Source organism: Chiloscyllium punctatum, chromosome 24 (assembly GCF_047496795.1).
Source record: "Chiloscyllium punctatum isolate Juve2018m chromosome 24, sChiPun1.3, whole genome shotgun sequence".
In the NCBI taxonomy this organism is placed as follows: Eukaryota; Metazoa; Chordata; class Chondrichthyes; order Orectolobiformes; family Hemiscylliidae; genus Chiloscyllium; species Chiloscyllium punctatum.
This window is the reverse complement of record NC_092762.1, coordinates 50133609-50155695: the sequence shown is the minus strand read 5'-3', so window position 1 is coordinate 50155695 and position 22087 is coordinate 50133609. Positions and strand designations below refer to the sequence as shown.

General features: G+C 42.6%; 1 protein-coding gene across 4 annotated transcripts in view; it reads left to right on the top strand.

Annotated features, from left to right (window-relative positions):
• The first annotated feature begins 18275 nt into the window (after positions 1 to 18275).
• Positions 18276 to 22087, top strand: part of ticam1 (TIR domain containing adaptor molecule 1) — a 124419-nt gene continuing 120607 nt past the window's right edge. For all 4 annotated transcript variants that reach the window (XR_011964007.1, XR_011964006.1, XM_072593811.1 and 1 more), the window contains exon 1: positions 18276 to 18720. The gene's annotated coding sequence lies outside the window, so the exon portion shown is untranslated. The remainder of the gene's footprint in view (positions 18721 to 22087) is intronic.

Sequence of the window (22087 nt, the reverse complement as noted above, 5' to 3'; positions counted from 1 at the left end):
TGAGCCAGTTCTGTATCCAAATGGCTAGTTCTCCCTGTATTCCATGAGATGTAACCTTGCTAATCAGTCTCCCATGGGGAACCTAGTTGTACACCTTACTGAAGTCCATATAGATCACATCTACTGCTCTGCCCTCATCAAACCTCTTTGTTACTTCTTCAAAAAACTCAATCAAATTTGTGGACATGATTTCCCCCACACAATGCCATGTTGACTATCCCTAATCAGTCCTTGCCTTTCCAAATGCATGTACATCCTGTCCCTCAGGATTCCCTCCAACAACTTGCCCACCACTGATGTCAGGCTCACTAGTCTATCATTCCCTGGCTTTTACATACCACCCTTCTTAAACAGTGGCACCACATTAGGCAACCGCCGGTCTTTCAGCACCTCACCTGTGACTATCGGTGATACAAATATCTCAGCAAGAGCCCCAGCAATCACTTCTCTAGCTTCCCACAGAGTTCTAGAGTACACTTGATCATGTCTTGGGGATTTATCCACTTTTATGCGTTTCAAGACATCCAGCACTTCCTCCTCTGTAATATGGACATTTTTTAAGATGTCACCATCTATTTCCCTACAGTCTATATCTTCTATGTCCTTTTCCGCAGTAAACACTGATGCAAAATACTCATTTAGTATCTCCCCCATCTCCTACACAAAGGCCATGTTCCTGATCTTTGAGGGGCCCTATTCTCTCCCTAGTTACCCTTTTGTCCTTAATGTATTTGTAAAAACCATTTTGGATTCTCCTTAATTCTATTTGGCAAAGCTATCTCATGTCCCCTTTTTGCCCTCCTGATTTCTCTCTTAAGTATACTCCTACTGCCTTTATACTCTTCTATGGATTCATTCGATCTATCCTGTCTGTATCTGACATATGCTTCCTTCTTTTTCTTAACCAAACCCTCAATTTCTTTTGTCATCCAGCATTCCCTATACCTACCAGCCTTTCCTTTCACCCGAACAGGAATATACTTTCTCTGGATTCTGGTTATCTCATTTCTGAGGGCTTCCCATTTTCCAGCCGGCCGTTTACCTGCAAACATCTGCCTCCAATCAGCTTTTGAAAGTTCTTGCCTAATACCATCAAAGTTGGCGTTCCACCAATTTAGAACTTCAATTTTTAGATCTGGTCTATCTTTTTCCATCACTATTTTAAAACAAATAGAATTATGGTCGCTGGCCCTAAAGTGCTCCCCCACTGACACCTCAGTCAACTGCCTTGCCTTATTTCCCAAGAGTAGGTCAAGTTTTGCACCTTCTCTAGTAGGTACATCCACATATTGAATCAGAAAGATTTTCTGGACACACTTAACAAATTCCTCTCCTAAACCCTTAACACTATGGCAGTCCCAGTCTATGTTTGGAAAGTTAAAATCCCCTACCATACCCACCCTATTACTCTTACAGATAACTGAGATCTCCTAATAAATTTGTTTCTCAATTTCCTGCTAGTTCCTTTCTTATTTCTCAGTTCCACCCAAATAACTTCCCTGGTTGTATTTCCAGGAATATCCTCCCTCAGCTGCAATGCTGTCCCTTTTCAAAAATGCCACTCCCCCTCCTCTCTTCCCTCCCTTTCTATCCTTCCTATAAAGTTAAAAATCACACAACACCAGGTTATAGTCCAACAGGTTTAATTGGAAGCACACTAGCTTTCGGAGCGACGCTCCTTCATCAGGTGATTGTGGAGGGCTTGATCGTAACACAGAATTTATAGCAAAAATGTGCAGTGTGATGTAACTGAAGTTATACATTGAAAAATTGATTATCTGTTAAGCCTTTCATCAGGGGGTCCCTGCAGCCAGTGCAGGGACCCCCTGCGGCCGTTCCCCTCAAGAACAAGTATACCGTTTTGGATACTTGTAGGGGGGACGACTTACCAGGGGTAAGTGACGGGGCTCAGGCCTCTGGCACGGAGCCTGTCCCCGCTACTCAGAAGGGAAGGGTGGAGAAGAGCAGAGCAATAATAATTGGGTACTCGATAGTTCGGGGCACAGATAGGCGGTTTTGTGGGAACGAGAGAGACTCACGTTTGGTATGTTGCCTCCCAGGTGCAAGGGTACGTGATGTCTCTGATCGTGTTTTCCGGGTCCTTCAGGGGGAGGGGGAGCAGCCTGAAGTCGTGGTCCATATTGGCACCAATGACATAGGTAGGAGGAGTGCTGAGGATGTTAGACAGGCTTTTAGGGAGCTAGGTTGGAAGCTCAGAGTTAGAACGAACAGAGTTGTTGTCTCTGGTTTGTTACCCGTGCCACGTGATAGAGAGTCGAGGAATAGGGAGAGAGAACAGTTAAATGCGTGGCTACAGGGATGGTGCAGGAGGGAGGGATTTCGGTACTTGGATAACTGGGGTTCTTTCTGGGGAAGGTGGGACCTCTATAAACAGGATGGTCTGCACCTGAACCTGAGGGGCACCAGTATCCTTGGGGGGAGGTTTGCTAGTGCTCTTGGGGGGGGTTTAAACTAACTCTGCAGGGGCATGGGAACCCAGACTGTAGCTTTAAGGTGCAGGACCTGGAGTGTAGGGAGGTTAGGAATAGGGCATCAATCTTAAAGGAGGGTGCCTGTAAACAGAAGAGTGGCTTGAAGTGTGTATACTATAATGCCAGAAGTATACGAAATAAGGTAGGTGAACTTGCAGCGTGAGTTGGTACCTGGGACTTCGATGTTATGGCTATTACGGAGACATGGCTAGATCAGGGACAGGATTGGCTGTTGCAGGTTCCAGGGTTTAAATGTTTTAGTAGGGTCAGAGGTGGGGGTAAAAGAGGGGGGTGTGTGGCTTTGCTTGTCAAAGATAGTATTACAGCGGTGGAAAGGAAGATGGACGAAGATTTGCCATCTGAGGTAGTATGGGTTGAGGTTAGGAATAGGAGAGGTGAGATCACCCTGTTAGGAGTCTTTTACAGGCCTCCTAATAGTCCTAGAATCGTTGAAGAAAGGATTGCGAAGATGATTCAGGAGAAGAGTGACAGTAATAGGGTGGTTGTTATGGGGGACTTTAACTTCCTGATATTGATTGGGAAAGCTATAGCTCAAGTTCGTGAGATGGGTCAGTGTTTGTCCAATGTGTGCAGGAGAGTGTAGATAAGCCAACAAGAGGTGAGGCCATACTGGATTTGGTTCTGGGTAACGAACCAGGCCAGGTATTAGAACTAGAGGTAGGTGAGAACTTTGGGGACAGTGACCACAATTCGGTGATTTTTACTCTAGTGATGGAGAGGGATAAGTGTGTACTACAGGGCAAGAGTTATAGCTGGGGGCAGGGAAATTATGATGCGGTGAGGCATGACTTAGGATGTGTGGATTGGAAAAGTAGATTCCAAGGCAAGAGCGTAATTGATATGTGGAACTTGTTCAAGGAGCAACTATTGAGTGTCCTTGATAAGTACGTACCTATCAGGCAGGGAGGAAAGGGTCGTGTGAGGGAGCCATGGTTTAATAAGGAATTGGAATCCCTTGTTAAATGGAAGAGGGCGGTCTTTGTAAAGATGAGGCGTGAAGGTTCAATAGGGGCGATTGAGAGTTATAAGGTAGCCCGGAAGGACCTGAAGAGAGAGCTAAGAGCAGCAAGGAGGGGACATGAAAGGTCCTTAGTTGGTAGGATTAGGGAAAACCCTAAGGCTTTCTATAGGTATGTTAGGAATAAAAGAATGACTAGGGTAGGAATAGGTCCAATCAAGGATAGTAATGGGAAGTTGCGTGTGGAGGCTGAAGAGATTGGGGAGGCACTGAATGAATACTTTTCGTCAGTATTCACTCAGGAACAGGACATTGTTGTCGATATGAATACTGAGGCACGAATAAGTAGAATGGATGGCTTTGAGATATGTAGAGAAGAGGTGTTGGAAATTCTGGCAAGGGTGAAAATAGATAAGTCCCCTGGGCCTGATGGCATTTATCCTAGGATTCTCTGCGAAGCAAGGGAGGAGATTGTAGAGCCATTGGCCTTGATTTTTGTGTCCTCTTTGTCGACAGGAGTAGTGCCAGAGGACTGGAGGCTAGCAAATGTGGTTCCCTTGTTCAAGAAGGGGAGTAGGGATAATCCTAGTAACAATAGGCCAGTGAGTCTCACTTCTGTTGTGGGCAAAGTCTTAGAGAGAATTGTAAGGGATAGGATTTATGCACATCTGGATAAGAATAATGTGATCAAGGATAGTCAGCATGGTTTTGTGAAGGGCAGGTCGTGCCTCACAAACCTTATTGAATTCTTTGAGAAGGTGACTAAGGAGGTAGATGAGGGGAAAGCGGTAGATGTGGTATATATGGATTTTAGTAAGGCGTTTGATAAGGTCCCCCATGGTAGGCTACTGCAGAAAATACAGAGATATGGCATTGAGGGTGAGTTGGAGGTTTGGATTAGGAATTGGCTGGCTGGAAGAAGACAGAGGGTAGTAGTTGATGGCAAAGGTTCATCTTGGAGTGCCGTCACTAGCGGTGTTCCGCAAGGATCTGTTTTGGGACCATTGCTGTTTGTCATTTTTATAAATGACCTGGAGGAAGGGTTAGAAGGTTGGGTGAGCAAGTTTGCGGATGATACGAAAGTCGGAGGAGTTGTAGACAGTGAGGAAGGATGTGGCAGGTTACAGCGGGATATAGAGAAGCTGCAGAGCTGGGCAGAAAGGTGGCAAATGGAGTTCAATGTAGCTAAGTGTGAGGTGATTCACTTTGGTAAGAGTAACAAAAAGATGGGGGACTGGGCTAATGGTCGGATACTTGGTAGTGTAGAAGAGCAGAGGGATCTTGGTGTCCATGTACACAGATCTCTGAAAGTTGCCACCCAGGTAAATAGTGCAGTGAAGAAGGCATATGGCGTACTGGTTTTTATTGGTAGAGGAATTGAGTTCCGGAGTCCTGAGGTCATGCTGCAGTTGTATAAGACTCTGGTGTGGCCGCATCTGGAATATTGTGTGCAGTTTTGGTCGCCGTACTATAGGAAGGATGTGGAGGCACTGGAACGGGTGCAGAGGAGGTTTACCAGGATGTTGCCTGGTATGGTAGGAAGATCCTATGAGGAAAGGCTGAGGCACTTGGGGTTGTTTTCATTGGAGAAAAGAAGGTTTAGGGGTGACTTGATAGAGGTGTACAAGATGATTAGGGGGTTAGATAGGGTTGACAGTGAGAACCTTTTTCCACGTATGGAGTCAGCTATTACAAGGGGGCAGAGCTTTAAATTAAGGGGGGGTAGATATAGGACTGATGTTAGGGGTAGGTTCTTCACTCAGCGAGTCGTAAGTTCATGGAATGCCCTGCCAGTAGCAGTGGTGGACTCTCCCTCTTTATGGGTATTTAAGCGTGCATTGGATAGGTATATGGAGGATAGTGGGTTAGTGTAGGTTAGGTGGGCTTTGATCGGCGCAACATCGAGGGCCGAAGGGCCTGTACTGCGTTGTATTCTTCTATGTTCTATTCTATGTTCTATGTTAGAATACAGTGATAGCTTCACTTCTTTCATGTGTAAATCACAAAACCTTTTTTTAAAAGTTGCATTCTCGGGTTAGCTGTTAACAATGGTGATAGCTGGACAATATGTTGAAGGTGTTAGCCCCCTGTGTTCTCTGTCTATGATCTGATGTTTAGATTGATTCTAATCTAAAAAGTGAGATTACAGAGTTTTACATAAATTCATGCAGTTTTTGAGCTCAGAGTTCTACATGAATGTATGCAGTTTTTGAGCAAATTGCAATGTAACTCTGCAAGTACAAATTCACCCCACAAAATATATCTGTGTATGTGGGTCTTTGTCTGTCTGTGTGTGTGTGTCTGTCTGGGGTGGGGGTTGTGTGTGTGAGAAAGTGTGTGTGTATGTGTGTAGTGAGTGCAGAATGTCTTAAGTCTGTGAGGGGGTGCATGTGTGAGTGTGGGAGTGTGTGTGTCTATAAGGGTGTGTGTGGGTGTCTGTGTGCATGTCTGTGTGTACCTGTGTCCGTGTGTATGTGAGAGTGTGTGTGTGTAGGAATAGCTGTGTGTGTATGTGTGTATAGTGCAATGGTGATCACCTGTAATGTGACATGAACCCAAGGTCCCGGTTGAGGCCCTCCCTATGGGTACCGAACTTAGCTATCAGCCTCTGCTTGGCCACTTTCCTCTGCTGCCTGTCCCGAAGTCCACCTTGGAGGATGGTCACCCGAAGGTCTGAGGCTGAATGTCCTGGACCACTGAAGTGTTCCCCAACCTTGTACATGGCAGGTACTCATGTGACTCAGCCAACGTTGTCTATCTTGTACATTGCAGGCAAGGATGCCCGGAGGCATGGTACATTGGGGAAACCGAGCAAAGGCTACGACAACGGATGAATGAGCACCGCACAACAATCAACAGACAGGAGGGTTCCCTCCCAGTTGGGGAACACTTTAGTGGTCCAGAACATTCAGCCTCGGACCTTCGGGTGACCATCCTCCAAGGTGGACTTCGGGACAGGCAGCAGAGGAAAGTGGCCGAGCAGAGGCTGATAGCTAAGTTCGGTCCCCATAGGGAGGGCCTCAACCAGGACCTTGGGTTCATGTCACATTACAGGTGATCACCACTGCACTACACACACACACACAGATATTCCTACACACACACACTCTCACATACACACGGACACACATATACACAGACGCGCACACAGATACCCACACACACCCTTATAGACACACACACTCCCACACTCACACATGCACCCCCTCACAGACTTAAGACACTCTGCACTCACTACACACACACACTTTCTCACACTCACAACCCCCACCCCAGACAGACACACACAGACAGACAGGCAAAGACCCACATGCACACATATATTTTGTGTGGTGAATTTGTACTTGCAGAGTTACATTGCACTTTGCTCAAAAACTGCATACATTCATGTAGAACTCTGAGCTCAAAAACTGCATGAATTTATGTAAAACTCTGTAATCTCACTTTTTAGATTAGAATCAATCTAAACATCAGATCATAGACAGAGAACACAGGGGGCTAATACCTTCAACATATTGTCTAGCTATCACCATTGTTAACAGCTAACCCGAGAATGCAACTTTTAAAAAAAGGTTTTGTGATTTACACATGAAAGAAGTGAAACTCTCACTGTATTCTAACAGATGAAGGGCTTAACAGAAAATCAATTTTTCAATGTATAATTTCAGTTACATCACACTGCAAATTTTTGCTATAAATTCTGTGTTACGATCGAGCCCTCCACAATCACCTGATGAAGGAGCATCGCTCCGAAAGCGAGTGTGCTTCCAATTAAACCTGTTGGACTACAACCTGGTGTTGTGTGATTTTTAACTTTGTACTCCCCAGTCCAACACCGACATCTCCAAATCATATCCTTCTTATAGTATTTGTATCCTGGAACATTGAGCTGCCAGCCCTGTCCATCTCTGAGCCATGTTTCTGTAATTGCTATGATATCCCACTCCCATGTTCCTAACCATGCCCTGAGTTCATCTGCCTTCCCTGTTAGGCCCCTTGCATTGAAATAAATGCAGTTTAATTATCAGTCCTCCCTTGTTCTCTGCTTTGTCCCTGCCTGCCCTAACTATTTGACTCACCTTTGTTCTCAACTGTACCAGCCTCAGATTGATTTCTTTCCTCATTATCTCCCTGGGTCCCAACCACTCTCCCCCTTACTAGTTTAAATCCTCCCAAGGAAGTCCAGCAAATCTCCCTGCCAGTATATTAGTCCCCTTCCAATTCGGGTGCAATCAGTCCCTCTTATACAGGTCATGTCTACACCAAATGAATAGATCCAAAAATGTGAATCCTTTTCCCATACACCAGCTCCTCAGCCATGCATTCATCTGCTCTATCCTCCCATTCCTGCCCTCACTGCTTCGTAGCACTGAGAGTAATCCAGATATTACTACCTTATTAATTTCCTGTCTAACTCTCTGTAATCTCCTTTCAGAATCTCAACCTTTTCCCTTCCTATGTCATTGGTTCCAATGTGTACAATGTCCTCCGGCTAGCCTCTCTTCTCCTTGAGAACATTCTGCACCTTGTCTGAGATATCCTTGATCCTGGCACTAGGGAAGCAACACAGCATTCTGATTTTTCGCTGCTGGCCACAGAAACGTCTGTCTGTACCTTGGACTAGAGAGTCCCTAACACAATTGATCTCTTGGAACCCGACATACCCCTCGTTGCATTAGAGCCAGTCTCAATATCAGAAATTTGGCTGTTCGTGCTACATTCCCCTGAAAGTCCATCACCCGCTACATTTTCCAAAACAGCATACTTGTTTGAAATGGGGATAGCCACAGAAGACCCCTGCACTACCTGCCTACCTCTCTTACCTTTTCTGGAGTTAACCCATCTATGTGACTGTATCTGAAACTTTTCTCCCTTCCTATAACTGCCATCCACCCACATCCCTTGCTCTTGTAAATTCCTCATTGCCTCCAACGGTCTCTCCAACTGATCCATTTGATCTGATAGGATTCGTAACCAACAGCATTTATTGCAGATATAATTCTCAGTAACACATAAACTCTCCCTAAACTTCCACATCCAACAGGAAGAGCATCTCACTCTACTAAAGGCCATTTTTGCTTCTTTCAATCTGCAGACCCAGAAAGTAGCACTGTCTTATTGCTCTACAAAATTGCTCCAGGTTAAATTAATACTTATGGCTTATATTTTAAGTTTAATCAAGAGACATATGTCAATAAAACATATAATCAAGAAAGAACCCACTCTACTCACTACTGCAGACTTACTATCAGGCCACACTTGAAATATTCACTCCCAAACAGGTTCCTCTGAGATCAGTTGAGAATTTCACTGTTTGTTTATTTTCCCAGACGCACTCTGATGTCCACGAATACATGAATTCAAACAGCAAAGGCAGTAACTGTGCAGGTTCACTGCTCTGTCAGTTAGCAATATGGGTTTCTTTCTTTCTTTCTCTCTCTCTCCTGCACTGACCTCACATGTGCTTCCTTTGTCTGTACCTCTCCCTTTTAAAAGTGCTGTTGTTTTGACTTTATTTTTCCCGAAGTTGCAAAGCAATGCAACATCATATGAAACAGTAATTGCTGCTCCTGGAATTTGAAGAAATCACCTAGAAGGTTATCTAAGAATACAAAGAGATCTTGATCAATTGAGTCAATGGGCTGACGAGTGGCAAATGGAGATTAATTTGGATAAATGAGAAGTATTGCATTTTGGTAAAACAAACAAGCAGGATTTATATAATTAAATGTAGGGCCTTAGGTTGTGTTGTAGAACAGAGACCTAGCATTTCAGTTACATAATTCTTTGAAGTTTGCATGATATATAGATAGGAGAAAGTGAGGACTGCAGATGCTGGAGATCAAAGCTGAAAATGTGTTGCTGGAAAAGCGCAGCAGGTCAGGCAGCATCCAAGGAGCAGGAGAATCGACGATTCAGGCATGAGCCCTTCTTCAGCAATAGCATATTCCTGACATATAGATAGGGTGGTTAAGAAGACGTTTTGCTTGCTTGCCCTCGTTGCTCAGACCTTTGAGGATGGGAGTTAAACATCATGTTGAGGTTGTACAGGACATTGGTGAGGCCTCTTCTGGAGTACTGCTGGATAGGCTGGGAGTTTTTTCACTGCAGCATACAAGGTTCAGGGGTGACCTTATAGAGTTTCATAAAGTCATGAGGGTCATAGATAAGATGTATGGCAGATGTATTTTCCCAAAAGTGGGAGATTTCAAGGTGAGGGAGCATTTTTTTTTAGGTGAGAGGAGAAAGATTTAAAAAAAGGGGCGACTTTTTTACATAAAGAGTAGTTCATATGGAATGAACTTCCAGAGGAGGTAGTGGATATGGGTACATTTACAACATTTAATAGACATTTGGATAAGTACATGAACAAGAAATGTTTGGAGGGATATGGGCCAAGTGCAGGCAGGCAGGACTAGTTTAGTTAGGAATTATGGTCTGCATGGACTGATTGGACTGAAGGGTCTATTTCTATGCTGTATGACTGTATTAAAAAAGGACCATCAAGCTTGGCTCACATTCATGTGACTATATACTTTAGATTAGAGTAGATTACTTACAGTGTGGAAACAGGCCCTTTGGCCCAACAAGTCCACACCGCCCCGCCGAAGCACAACCCACCCATACCCCTACATTTACCCCTTACCTAACACTACGGGCAATTTAGCACGGCCAATTCACCTAACCTGCACATCTTTGGAATGTGGGAGGAAACCGGAGCACCCGGAGGAAACCCACGCAGACACGGGGAGAATGTGCAAACTCCACACAGAGAGTCGCCTGAGGCAGGAATTGAACCCGGATCTCTGGCGCTGTGAGGCAGCAGTGCTAACCACTGTGCCACCGTGCCGCCATCTTCACCACCATCCAATCCCTGCCTCACCCCATTTCCCTCTTCTCTGCTGTCCAAACTCCTTCAAGATACAAAAGAGAGAGAAAACTCTGAAAAATTTTCTTGATTCTGTTGTGCAGTTATTGGGCTGAATCGTCTACTTTTTGCTGCTACTGACTTATGGAAGTAAGTCCAAGAGATCATTTTATTTTATGCTTTCATGGGATGTGGACATCTCCGGTATTTGTTGCTTATCCCTAATTAGCCCTGAGAAAGTGTAGTTGAATTGCCATCTTAAACTACTAAACATGATCTGCTGTACCTCCACTCAAATGCTACTCGGGAGTTCCAGGATCTTGATCCAATGAGAGTGAAGAAACTTGGATCAAATTTTAACTGTGAAGCCATTTATGTACTTTATGATGAGATCTCTGTTGAATGCATGCAGAAAAGCAGCACTCAAGGCACCAGCCAACAACACTGTTGAGTAGTCAACAAGTTGCAAGCTTTAAAAATCTATAAATTCTGTGCACTTTTAACAAAAATCTGAGAATTCTGGAAATCAGAAATAATATGTTGGAAACACTTGTGTGAGAGGTGGATCTTTCAAGCATGGCCCTTCATTGCCATTGATCAACCTCTACATTTGCTGATTCCTGTGATGATAAATGTTTGGTCAGGATTGACATTGACCTGGATATGGTTTACTGGATACAACTGATTTAATCCAACGTCAAATCTACAAGCAGGATTAGCAAAAGATATGTTCGTGATAGGTAACATATGTAATCGGTTAACAAGATGATCAAGATGAATGATTTATGAAGAGCCGACGTAATTGGATGGATTTTATACCTAATGTCAGCCCTTTCCATTCCTACTGAGTGAGGGAAGGGCAAAATCATTCCTGATTAATATCCAATGACTCTAATGAGGACAAAGTTAAAAATCACACAACACCAGGTTATCATTGAACAGGTTTATTTGAAAGTACTAGCTTTCAGAGCACTGCTCCTTCATCAGGTAACCAGTGGGGCAGGATAATAAGACACAGAATTTATAGCAAAAGATCACAGTGTCGTTCAGTTCAAATAATATATTAAACAAACCTAGATTATTGTTAAGTCTTTCATCTTTTGGAATGGATTGAAGGTTTCAATTTATTAATATGTAAATCCCAGAACTTCTAAGTCACATTCTCGAGATAACTTAAGGTTTCATAAAAAAAGGTGACATTTCAGCTCAGACAATGTATTAAACATGTGAGGTTAGAGTCTGTCCGTATCCCAATCTTGAGTTAGACTGGTTCTAACTCCAAAGTAGGAATTTATAAAATGTTATACGGATTGACTGCCTACAGATTGTGTGCCTTTTGAGCAAAAATAGAATGTATCTGCAAATACAATTCTGCAAATGCAAATTCACCCCATAGACTTATGTATGTGTGTGTGCATGTGAGGGAGAGAGAGAGAGAGAGTGTGTGTGTTTGCGTGTGTGCGTGGGTGTGAATGTGGAGGGGTGTACGTGTGTGTGTCTGAGAGCATTTATATGAGAGTGCGTCTGTGTGTGTGAGTGTGTAAGAGTGTATGTATGTGTGCTTGTGTGTGAGAGTGTATAGTGTAGTGGGGTCACCTGTAGTGTGACATGAACCCAATATCCTGGTTGAGGCCATCCTCAAGGGTATTGAACCTGGCTATCAGCCTCTAATGAGGTACTTGAGGATGAAAGTTGCTGGGGAGTAGTGCTCTGCCTGGAGAAAATACCATGGTGGGAGGGGTGAATAAATCAAAAGAAGGAAGTAAATTCTAACACTAGTTGTGGAATCATCAGACTGTGATGAAGGGTCACAGCAGAAATGTTAACCTGTCTTTCTTTTTAAGATAAAGTGGGGACTGCAGATGCTGGAGATCAGAGTCAAAAAGTATGGTGCTGGAAAAGCACAGCAGGTCAGGCAGCATCTGCCTGACAAAGGGCTTATGCATGAAATATCGATTCCCCTGCTTCTCAGATGTTTGTTGACTCTTTTTAAGATGCTGAGCTACCACTATGCATTTCTAAGTGTCCTTTTTTTTCATATTCTTTCCAGATGTTTTTATTACAAAATAATATTCCAAACACACATTAGGAGTAAAAGGCCTCTTGAGCCTGCTCAGCTATTCAGTAGTTGATCGGATTGTGGTCTCAACTCCACATTCCTACCTATTCCCAATAACCTTTGATTCTGTTACTAGTCAAGATTCTCCCTCTGCTGTAAAACTCTGCCTCCACTGCACTCAGGAGAAGAAGGCTTCTACGTCTCATGAACACACAAAATAGAGGAAGGTGATCAACCAGTATTGTGGAAGTCTCATGTAACATGGGAAAAGCTGAAAAAAAGAGCAAGGGAGAGCTACTGGGATTAGGTTTTGTCCCTAATTTCAGAATTGAAATGGTTCCAAGAGGGTACCTATTCTTTTATTGAGAAAGGTAGATAAAAGTCTATAGTGCTGCACACTAGAGAGATTGGAAAAAGTAACAGAGAAAACGAGATTACAAGTGATCATTAGGTGACCACATGGTTACAGTTTAAGTTGTGTCAATTGGACAAGGAAGTGAAAGCTGAAGGAGGAAAGAAGTTCCATACTTTTGAGGTTCTGAGAATGAACAAGTGAGAACAGAAAGTTCCAATAAATTTTGATTTGTTTTCCTTCTACTAAATATTGACAAAATGCAGTGTTTCAGGTTATTTACCTGCCAATCCTTTCCAATTCATCTCTGATCAAATCTTTCAGTACTAATTTGTGAAGATAGATTTCAGGTGATATTAAAATAAACAACATTTGTGTGATTTATTAACAAGGTGCACTGGAAAAATAGTAGAAATAAACATTTTCTCAATAATTTCAATTTGGTAAACCGTTACTGTGAATTGAATGGTGTTTCAAAGGGGCAAAATCTTCTTGTAGACCTCTTAGGGTGTCAATCCAACAAATTGTCTTAATTCCAAATAATGTCATGTCAGATTATTCAAATATTTAAATTGCAGGTCAGAAGTATAGCAGACTGTCACAATGGACTTAATTTTCCTGTGGACTTTGGGTCTCTGGGGGGATTGATTGCAGATCTTGACTCTGCACCCACTGGGAAAGGGGCCTTGTTGGATATTATTGGAGATCTCCAAATTGGTTGTTATCCAATAAAAGATGGTAGGCTGACTCATCAATCAGAGGGTCAGCAGATCTGGAACCTCAAAAGCTTAATTGGGAGAGGTAGGCATGCTGGGGAAGAACAAATAATAGGAGGGCTCTCTTGGAGTTATGAAATTACTAAATATTTGTAGCAGCCAAAGAGGCAGCCCTTCAATTGGAGGGAAAGTTGGTGTCATGGGCCCTTCCCTACACGCAACTCTGTCTTTAAGGATGGAGCTCTCTAGACCACTGCAAGGACGCTGCTTCTAGTATTTTGTATGCTGAGGGGAGGGGGTACTGCACCAGAAGTAGAAAATTGCCTCTCACTAGGATATTATAACTTAAATTCATTGCCTGTTTCCATTGAGTTGGCAATTGATCCATTGCTGGGCTGCTCTAATTTTCTAGTCTACCCCTTCTCCCAAGCCATCAGGCTAGTGATGAAAAATGCCACCCCGATAAGGTGACTATATGAATGTGTTGTGGGTTTACCACCCTGCAATAAATACCAGAACAATGAGGACAAGCAAAAGAAAGATGGTCTTTTACAAAAGATGGGGAACGTACAAAAGGTACCTAAGATACCAGCTTAGAAATTACAAACCTCAGGCAGTATCTTTAGTTAATGAAGTAATTTTAAAGTATTAGTACTGTTGCAATTTCAGAAACAAGACAATCAATTTGTGAAACAAAATTGTACAAGTTCCCATGACCAGATGAGGTGTTAATGATACTAAGAGCCGGATAAACATTGGTTAAGGCACTGCACCACTCCTAACTGTGGCTTCTCTTCAATCAGTGCTAAGGATTTTCTAGCATCCACCCAAGGAGAAAATCAGGGCCCCAGTTTAACATTTAATCTGAAAGACATTAGCTTCAACAATCTGCAGGACTGTACTGGACGGGTGACTTGAGCTATGTACTCACGTCTCTTGAATGGGATTTGAACACATGATCTTCTGACTTAGACGTGAGTGTGTTACCATGTGGCTAAGGCTGACATTTTCACACACCCTATTTACTAACCTGGTAACTTGTTCCTTCTTCCATCAGTAAATTACAGTTGTATTTGCGTAATCATATGAAGCGTCTTGAGCTCCATGTTGCCCAATGATGGAGATGGATTTGTGCTCCTCATTTGGAGTGCCTAATTACACTGTCGAAAGTGGCTGGCATAAGCTGAGCTGTTCCAGACCTGGGCAAGGCAGAATTACTGAAAGTGAATTGAAGCAAAACTGACCAGCTTGACTACCCTTTCAGCCAGTTTGCTGTTCCTTCATTGGTCAAAATCACTGTAACTCCCTGACAGCACTATGGGACAGGTTCACCATTATGACTGCAGCATCTCAAGATGAAGGTCCGTCATCACATTCTGAAAAGCCGCTAAGAATCATAAATAAATGTAGTTATGGCAGCAATGCTCATAACTTGAGAATACATTTCTAAATCTTTCTTTTATATGAGTTTGCTGATGTTTGTGGAAGTTCCACACTTGTCCAGCTAAGTGCTGGACATAAGAGCATATTTGGTCACTCAACACCACAGTTTAGGAAGAGTAAAGAGAGCAGCTGGGGGCATAGTCTTCGGCTTGACATTGTTGATTACTTAGTAGATGTCTGGACGTGATTTCACAAGAGTCTGGGGTATAAAGGAAGAAAATAGGAAATAACTCACAAAAGACATTAAAGTTGTTAGAAGCAACTGAAAATTGAGCAACAGCAAAAATTATGAATTTCGCATATGAATGCCAAATAATTTGAATACAAATTAGCATTTGAAGAAAGATTGGATTTTCTCCTCAGTTTCCAATCAGATTTAATTGAATGCAGAATATAAGATTTAACTTTTGTCTCTTTGTTAAGGTCAGACTTCCTCTTTGTTAAACTATATTTCTCCTGTTCCTCTTTCTTTTTGTTGAGATTTAACAATATTTACAGGGCTCAATGCTCAAACATAAACTTGCGACAGTGTCTGCTGCTCATGTCTGTTAACATGACGCTGTTGTTCCAGTCAAACTAAGCAGATGAAGGAGACCCTTATACCCCTTGCAATCCTGCTCCAGTTTTGTGACTTGATGGTGCAGCTCTCGAAAACGGCAAAAAAGTGAGATTTCAAAGCCATCCAGTCTCCATTGAAAACAGCAAAATAATATGCCTCACAGAAACGTCATGCGATAAAATTCTTTGAAAAGAACAAATCTTTACACCTTCTCTTCATGCTCATTACTGACTATCTATCAATCAACATCCTGGGGTCACCACTGGCCAAAAGCTCACAGTCAAATAAGTGCCAAGAGGTCAAAGGGTTGTCAGAGGCTGGGCATTCTGCAGTAAACAGCTCTCTTCCTGCCCCCTAAAATCTTTGCTACCAGGTATATGCCTGATGTTTGATGGTTAATGTTCTGTTCACTGGCCTGGACTCAAGAAGATTGACACTAACAAAAACACAGCTGTCTGCTTCATCAGTGCACTATTTATTAGGTTAAACATGCATTCCCTCAGCACAAAGATACAGGAGTGTACCTACCATTTGGAACACACTTCAGGAACTTGCTAAGATTTCTTCAACAGCTCCTTCCAAATGTACAATGCCAAGCAGAGCAACAGGCACCACCTTCTAGTCATTCACCATTTCAATTTGAACATCTGCTACTGTTCCTTCATTGGTCAAAAATCACTGTAACTCCCTGACAGCACTATGGGACAGCTTCACCATTATGACTGCAGCAGCTCAAGAGGAAAGGCCACCATCACATTCTGAAAAGCTGCTAAGAATCATAAATAAATGTAGTTTTGGCCGCAATGCTCATAACTTGAGAATACATTTCTAAATATTTCTTTTATATAAGTTTGCTGATGTCTGTGGAAGTTCCACACTTGTCCAGCTAAGTGCTGGACATAAGAGCATATTTGGTCACTCAACACCACAGTTTAGGAAGAGTAAAGAGAGCAGCTGGGGGCATAGTCTTCGGCTTGACATTGTTGATTACTTAGTAGATGTCTGGACGTGATTTCACAAGAGTCTGGGGTATAAAGGAAGAAAATAGGAAATAACTCACAAAAGACATTAAAGTTGTTAGAAGCAACTGAAAATTGAGCAACAGCAAAAATTATGAATTTCGCATATGAATGCCAAATAATTTGAATACAAATTAGCATTTGAAGAAAGATTGGATTTTCTCCTCAGTTTCCAATCAGATTTAATTGAATGCAGAATATAAGATTTAACTTTTGTCTCTTTGTTAAGGTCAGACTTCCTCTTTGTTAAACTATATTTCTCCTGTTCCTCTTTCTTTTTGTTGAGATTTAACAATATTTACAGGGCTCAATGCTCAAACATAAACTTGCGACAGTGTCTGCTGCTCATGTCTGTTAACATGACGCTGTTGTTCCAGTCAAACTAAGCAGATGAAGGAGACCCTTATACCCCTTGCAATCCTGCTCCAGTTTTGTGACTTGATGGTGCAGCTCTCGAAAACGGCAAAAAAGTGAGATTTCAAAGCCATCCAGTCTCCATTGAAAACAGCAAAATAATATGCCTCACAGAAACGTCATGCGATAAAATTCTTTGAAAAGAACAAATCTTTACACCTTCTCTTCATGCTCATTACTGACTATCTATCAATCAACATCCTGGGGTCACCACTGGCCAAAAGCTCACAGTCAAATAAGTGCCAAGAGGTCAAAGGGTTGTCAGAGGCTGGGCATTCTGCAGTAAACAGCTCTCTTCCTGCCCTCTAAAATCTTTGCTACCAGGTATATGCCTGATGTTTGATGGTTAATGTTCTGTTCACTGGCCTGGACTCAAGAAGATTGACACTAACAAAAACACAGCTGTCTGCTTCATCAGTGCACTATTTATTAGGTTAAACATGCATTCCCTCAGCACAAAGATACAGGAGTGTACCTACCATTTGGAACACACTTCAGGAACTTGCTAAGATTTCTTCAACAGCTCCTTCCAAATGTACAATGCCAAGCAGAGCAACAGGCACCACCTTCTAGTCATTCACCATTTCAATTTGAACATCTGCTACTGTTCCTTCATTGGTCAAAAATCACTATAACTCCCTGACAGCACTATGGGACAGCTTCACCATTATGACTGCAGCAGCTCAAGAGGAAAGGCCACCATCACATTCTGAAAAGCCGCTAAGAATCATAAATAAATGTAGTTTTGGCAGCAATGCTCATAACTTGAGAATACATTTCTAAATCTTTCTTTTATACGAGTTTGCTGATGTTTGTGGAAGTTCCACACTTGTCCAGCTAAGTGCTGGACATAAGAGCATATTTGGTCACTCAACACCACAGTTTAGGAAGAGTAAAGAGAGCAGCTGGGGGCATAGTCTTCGGCTTCTGTCATTTTGGTTACTTAGTGGATGTCAGGAAGTAAATGAGAGTTCATGCTCCCCTCTCAAGGACAGAGTAGCTTGCCTTTCATACCCTGACGAAACATTTTATACTGCATTTTCATGTTCCCAGGGCAGTGATATGAATGGCAGAAGGCAGCACTGGAGTGTGTGAGGTTGGTGGAAGAATTCCCTTTCCCTGCCCCTCAGGTTCCTCCGTCCCTCCACAGCTCGGCTGGATTTGATCGTGTCTTCTGTTTAGCTTCCCACTTTTCTCTCCTGAAGGTGGACGTCCTCTGGGGCACAGTGCTTGGACTGCAAAATTTCAGGACGTGTTTTGCCAAGGTCCTTTGAACATTAACGTGTTCAAAGAGAGCAGTTGGCATTGCGCCCGGACTCCTGGTCAACATTCTTCGCATAACTGAAATAATTAGCTCAGCATCGTGGATGGGATCTTGCTGCGCACACATCACTGGTGACGTTTCGTATACTTGGAATCTCGCCAAACTCTGTGGTCACGAAAGGCGCCATAGAAATGCAAGTCTTAGTATCAAGTTGAATTGTTTTCAGAGACGTGAGTTTGCCTTAGCAAAGGGTTTGAATCCCTGTGGACGGAGGTGGGTTCTCACCTTCTCAGACCCCCCCGGGTAGCGGGTAGGGGTGTCTCTCATTTAGTTTTGTTGGGTTCACCATCAAGCTGCTGTCACAGCCCTCGTCAGCAAACAGCGAGTCGGAGACAGGTCGGTTCCGGCTTTGTGGGCGTTCTTCTGGCGAAGTGGTAGTGTCCCGAGCCTTGGACTCAGAGGCCCCGCGTTCAAGTACCGCCTGAGGTGTGTTTGAGGGGGAAACAATCCTCTGGATTGGGAAGAACAGCGCCAGCGAACCAGCCCAAGTGAGAGGTAAGTGTCTGGAGAACAGCAGCCGGAGATGAAGGCTTCTCGATCCAGGCCGGGGACAGTCCCCGAACCGGCTCCGCGTGGCCCGGCTTGAGTTTCATTTCCGTCTCCTCCACAAACTTGAGATCTTTCTCCACTCACTCTCGAGGGCAGCCTTGGAATCTTATTTAAAGGCGATTTGGGGAAGCGTTCGGGGGGGGAGCACACACACCAAAAGATAATCGTGCGGGTCAGCCAGCTAATATGTTGTCAACAAGGGTTGAGGGGAAAAGTAACAGTCAAAAGGAAAGGGGGAGAGGCTTGGACACCATCGAAGGTCAGGGAAAAGTAAAATGATTTCACTTTAGATTAGGGAACGTTGCCATCCATGGGACAGAGAGCAGAGTCGGGGAGGATACTGAGTACAACAAAGTATTTCATATCTCTCACCAAAAGACAGGCTTGGAGCTAGGATCCATGTGTTACACCCCCTTCCCTCTTTTATCTGGGATCAGAATAGGTTTAGTCCACAGCTACATTCACGTCCTTAGAGATGGAGGATGTGGCGTGTCTCAATGCCTTTAGAGAGAGGTGGGCACTGCAGGGAGTAGAGTGCTCTTCCAACACCATTTTTCATTTAACCTCCCTCTCTCTCACCTTTGATGGTCTGCATAAATCAATCAATTGTAAAGCACAAGTGATTTACTGGCCATGTTTGAAAGATTAAAAAAATATCACGAGTGATTTGGTGATGGGGTAAAGAACGTTCAGTTTTGTGTAACAGCGCTGCTGGATATAAGCAAAAGAACAGGTTTGGTGAGTTGGAGAGTGGACTGTTGTGGTTGTGCCTGCTGTTGAAGGAGGAAGCAAAGTTTGGGAAAGCCTTGCTGGAGGGGAACAGAAAGGTCACAAGGAATTTGATAGACTAGAGTTGAGACAGTGGAGTGCTGTAAATTTAGTTGGATTTAGATTGAAGGGAGTGTGAGAAGTAGTGAAAATGAAATGGTTGATATGACAGTGGTAGATGTCCAATTAAAATGGCTGGAGGGTAAGGTGGAGGAGAATTAGGAAGGACAGCCAGGATGGCAGATTTACTGAGGGAGGTATCATTGGCCTCCTGGACAACAAAATAAGATACCGAGTTTACAACATCAGTTGAAAGAGCTATTCTGAGATAGGATAAAAGGTCTTTCATAAGACATAGGAGCAGAAATTAGGCCTTTCGATCCATTGGCCATTCAATTATAGCTGATAAGTTTCTCAACCTCATTCTCCACATAATGTTTGATGCCCTTGACAATCAATAACCTACCTGTCTCTGACTTAAATATACTCGATGGCCTGGCCTCCACAGCTTTCAGTGTCAATGAATTCCATAGATTCGTCACTCTAGCTAAAGAAGTTTCTCCTCATCTCCTTTGTAAGTGTCTTTCCTTTACTCCTCGTCTCTCCTGCTCAGGGAACCATCTTTCTGTCTACTCTGTCCAGGCCATTCAGTATTCTGTAAGGGTCAGAAATGGCAAAATCGAGGAGAGGTTGTAAAAGACAAGATGAGGAGAGAGGATTGGAAGAAAGAGAAGAGGAATTGTAGGGTATTAGTTTTTGTTGCTTGAAAGGCTGAATTATTTTCTTAAACACTTGAAAGGAATGAGGAATGATATGGATTAGAAACTAAATGATTGGAAATATTAAATGGACTAATCCTGCTTAAGCTATACGTTCAGAGCATGTGGAATGCAATTAGAAAGAGATGGACTTCCATGTAATAAAGACATGGGAAAATCACTGTGTGAGGAATTAATGTACTTTGCAAGTTTTTAAGTTCTAATGTTAAAATTGTAAAATTTGAAAAAATATATTCAGATACAGTTCACATTTCTGATCGCTGATTTGTAGTCTTTATGGTAAAGTTAATTAGTGGTTGTTATCCTAAATCCAATAATATAAATGGAAAAACCTATGATTTTGTGCAATAAAAAATAACAATTTCACTGCAAATCAACAGGACTAATTAGAAAATAAATCAATTTGATTCCTAATCATCAATAAATTTCCTGCAGTCAAATAAAATATTTAAAAAATTGATTTGATATTATTGGATATCAGGTTCTCTGCAAAAATCAGTAGCCTTCATGATAATATAAAGCAAGTTGTTCCTGTTGTGAGCAATTGTGTAACAGTTGTATGATTTTAGTGTTATGTAAATTAAAACTAAAATTGGTGTCACAGGACAAGAAATATTGTCAAACATATTAGCACAGGAATTGTGCCCCTATGAAAGATGACCTTTAGCTTTTGTTTCTATATTTCTAAGAATTATGGACATTATAGAATATAAACAAGTGTTAAGAAAATATAACATGCTTCGTTTACTGTTCACACCAGAAGGAAATACGATGAGTACATGCCCATTCATGCCATTTCTGTATTAGTATTGCTGTCTCCCAGCATTCCATACTGATATTTCCATGCTGTGCAGCTGACCCTTGCTGTAGCACTGGGAATCCAAAAAGGGAATTTTGTCTACTAATGGATCACTTGGAGAGAAGAGGTTATATATAGAAATGTGGAGATCTTTAAAGACACTGTAACCTATCGAGAGTTTTAGGTAACATCAGAGCCTCAAGAGTGAAGCTTTATCTGTTTGTGAACCCTGAGTCTTCTTGATTGTTGCCTTGAATTCACTCCTAGTACCAGCATTATAATAAAATTATCATTAAACATTAAATAAATTTAACCACCTGGAAATACTGAACAGGCTGTATAGTCCTCGAGGTACAAATGGTGATTGTGGAAGCTCCAGTTTCTTCCATTTCATTGATGACTATGAATCTTTCCTGATTTTCCTGCTTGCTGATACGTTGTGTTGGGAGGATTTACAAGCTGATACTCGGTCTGTTTAGTTGTGTTACGAATATGCCTTCCTTGACTGCTAGGTGCTGGAGTGGTATATCTGGTTCAGCAGTCACAGCACCAGGAACCGGGTTTGATTCCAGGTCAGATGACTGTCTTTGTTTACATGTTCTCCCCGTGTCTGCATGGGTTTCCTTTGAAGAAGGCGTTTGGTATGCTTTCTTTTATTGGTCAGAGTATTGAGATAGGAGTTGGGAGGTCATGTTGCAGCTGTACAGGACGTTGGTTTGGCTACTTTTGGAATATTGCATGCGATTCTGGTCTCCTTCCTATTGGAAGGATGTTGTGAAGCTTGAAAGGGTTCAGAAAAGATTTACAAGAATGTTGCCAGAGTTGGAGGATTTGAGCTATCCGGAGATAGCTGTTTTCCCTGGAAGGTCAGAGGCTGAGGGGTGATGTTACAGAGGTAACTAAATTCATGAGGGAGATGGATAGGATAAATAGACAAAGTCTCTTCCTTGGGGTGGGGGAGTCCAGA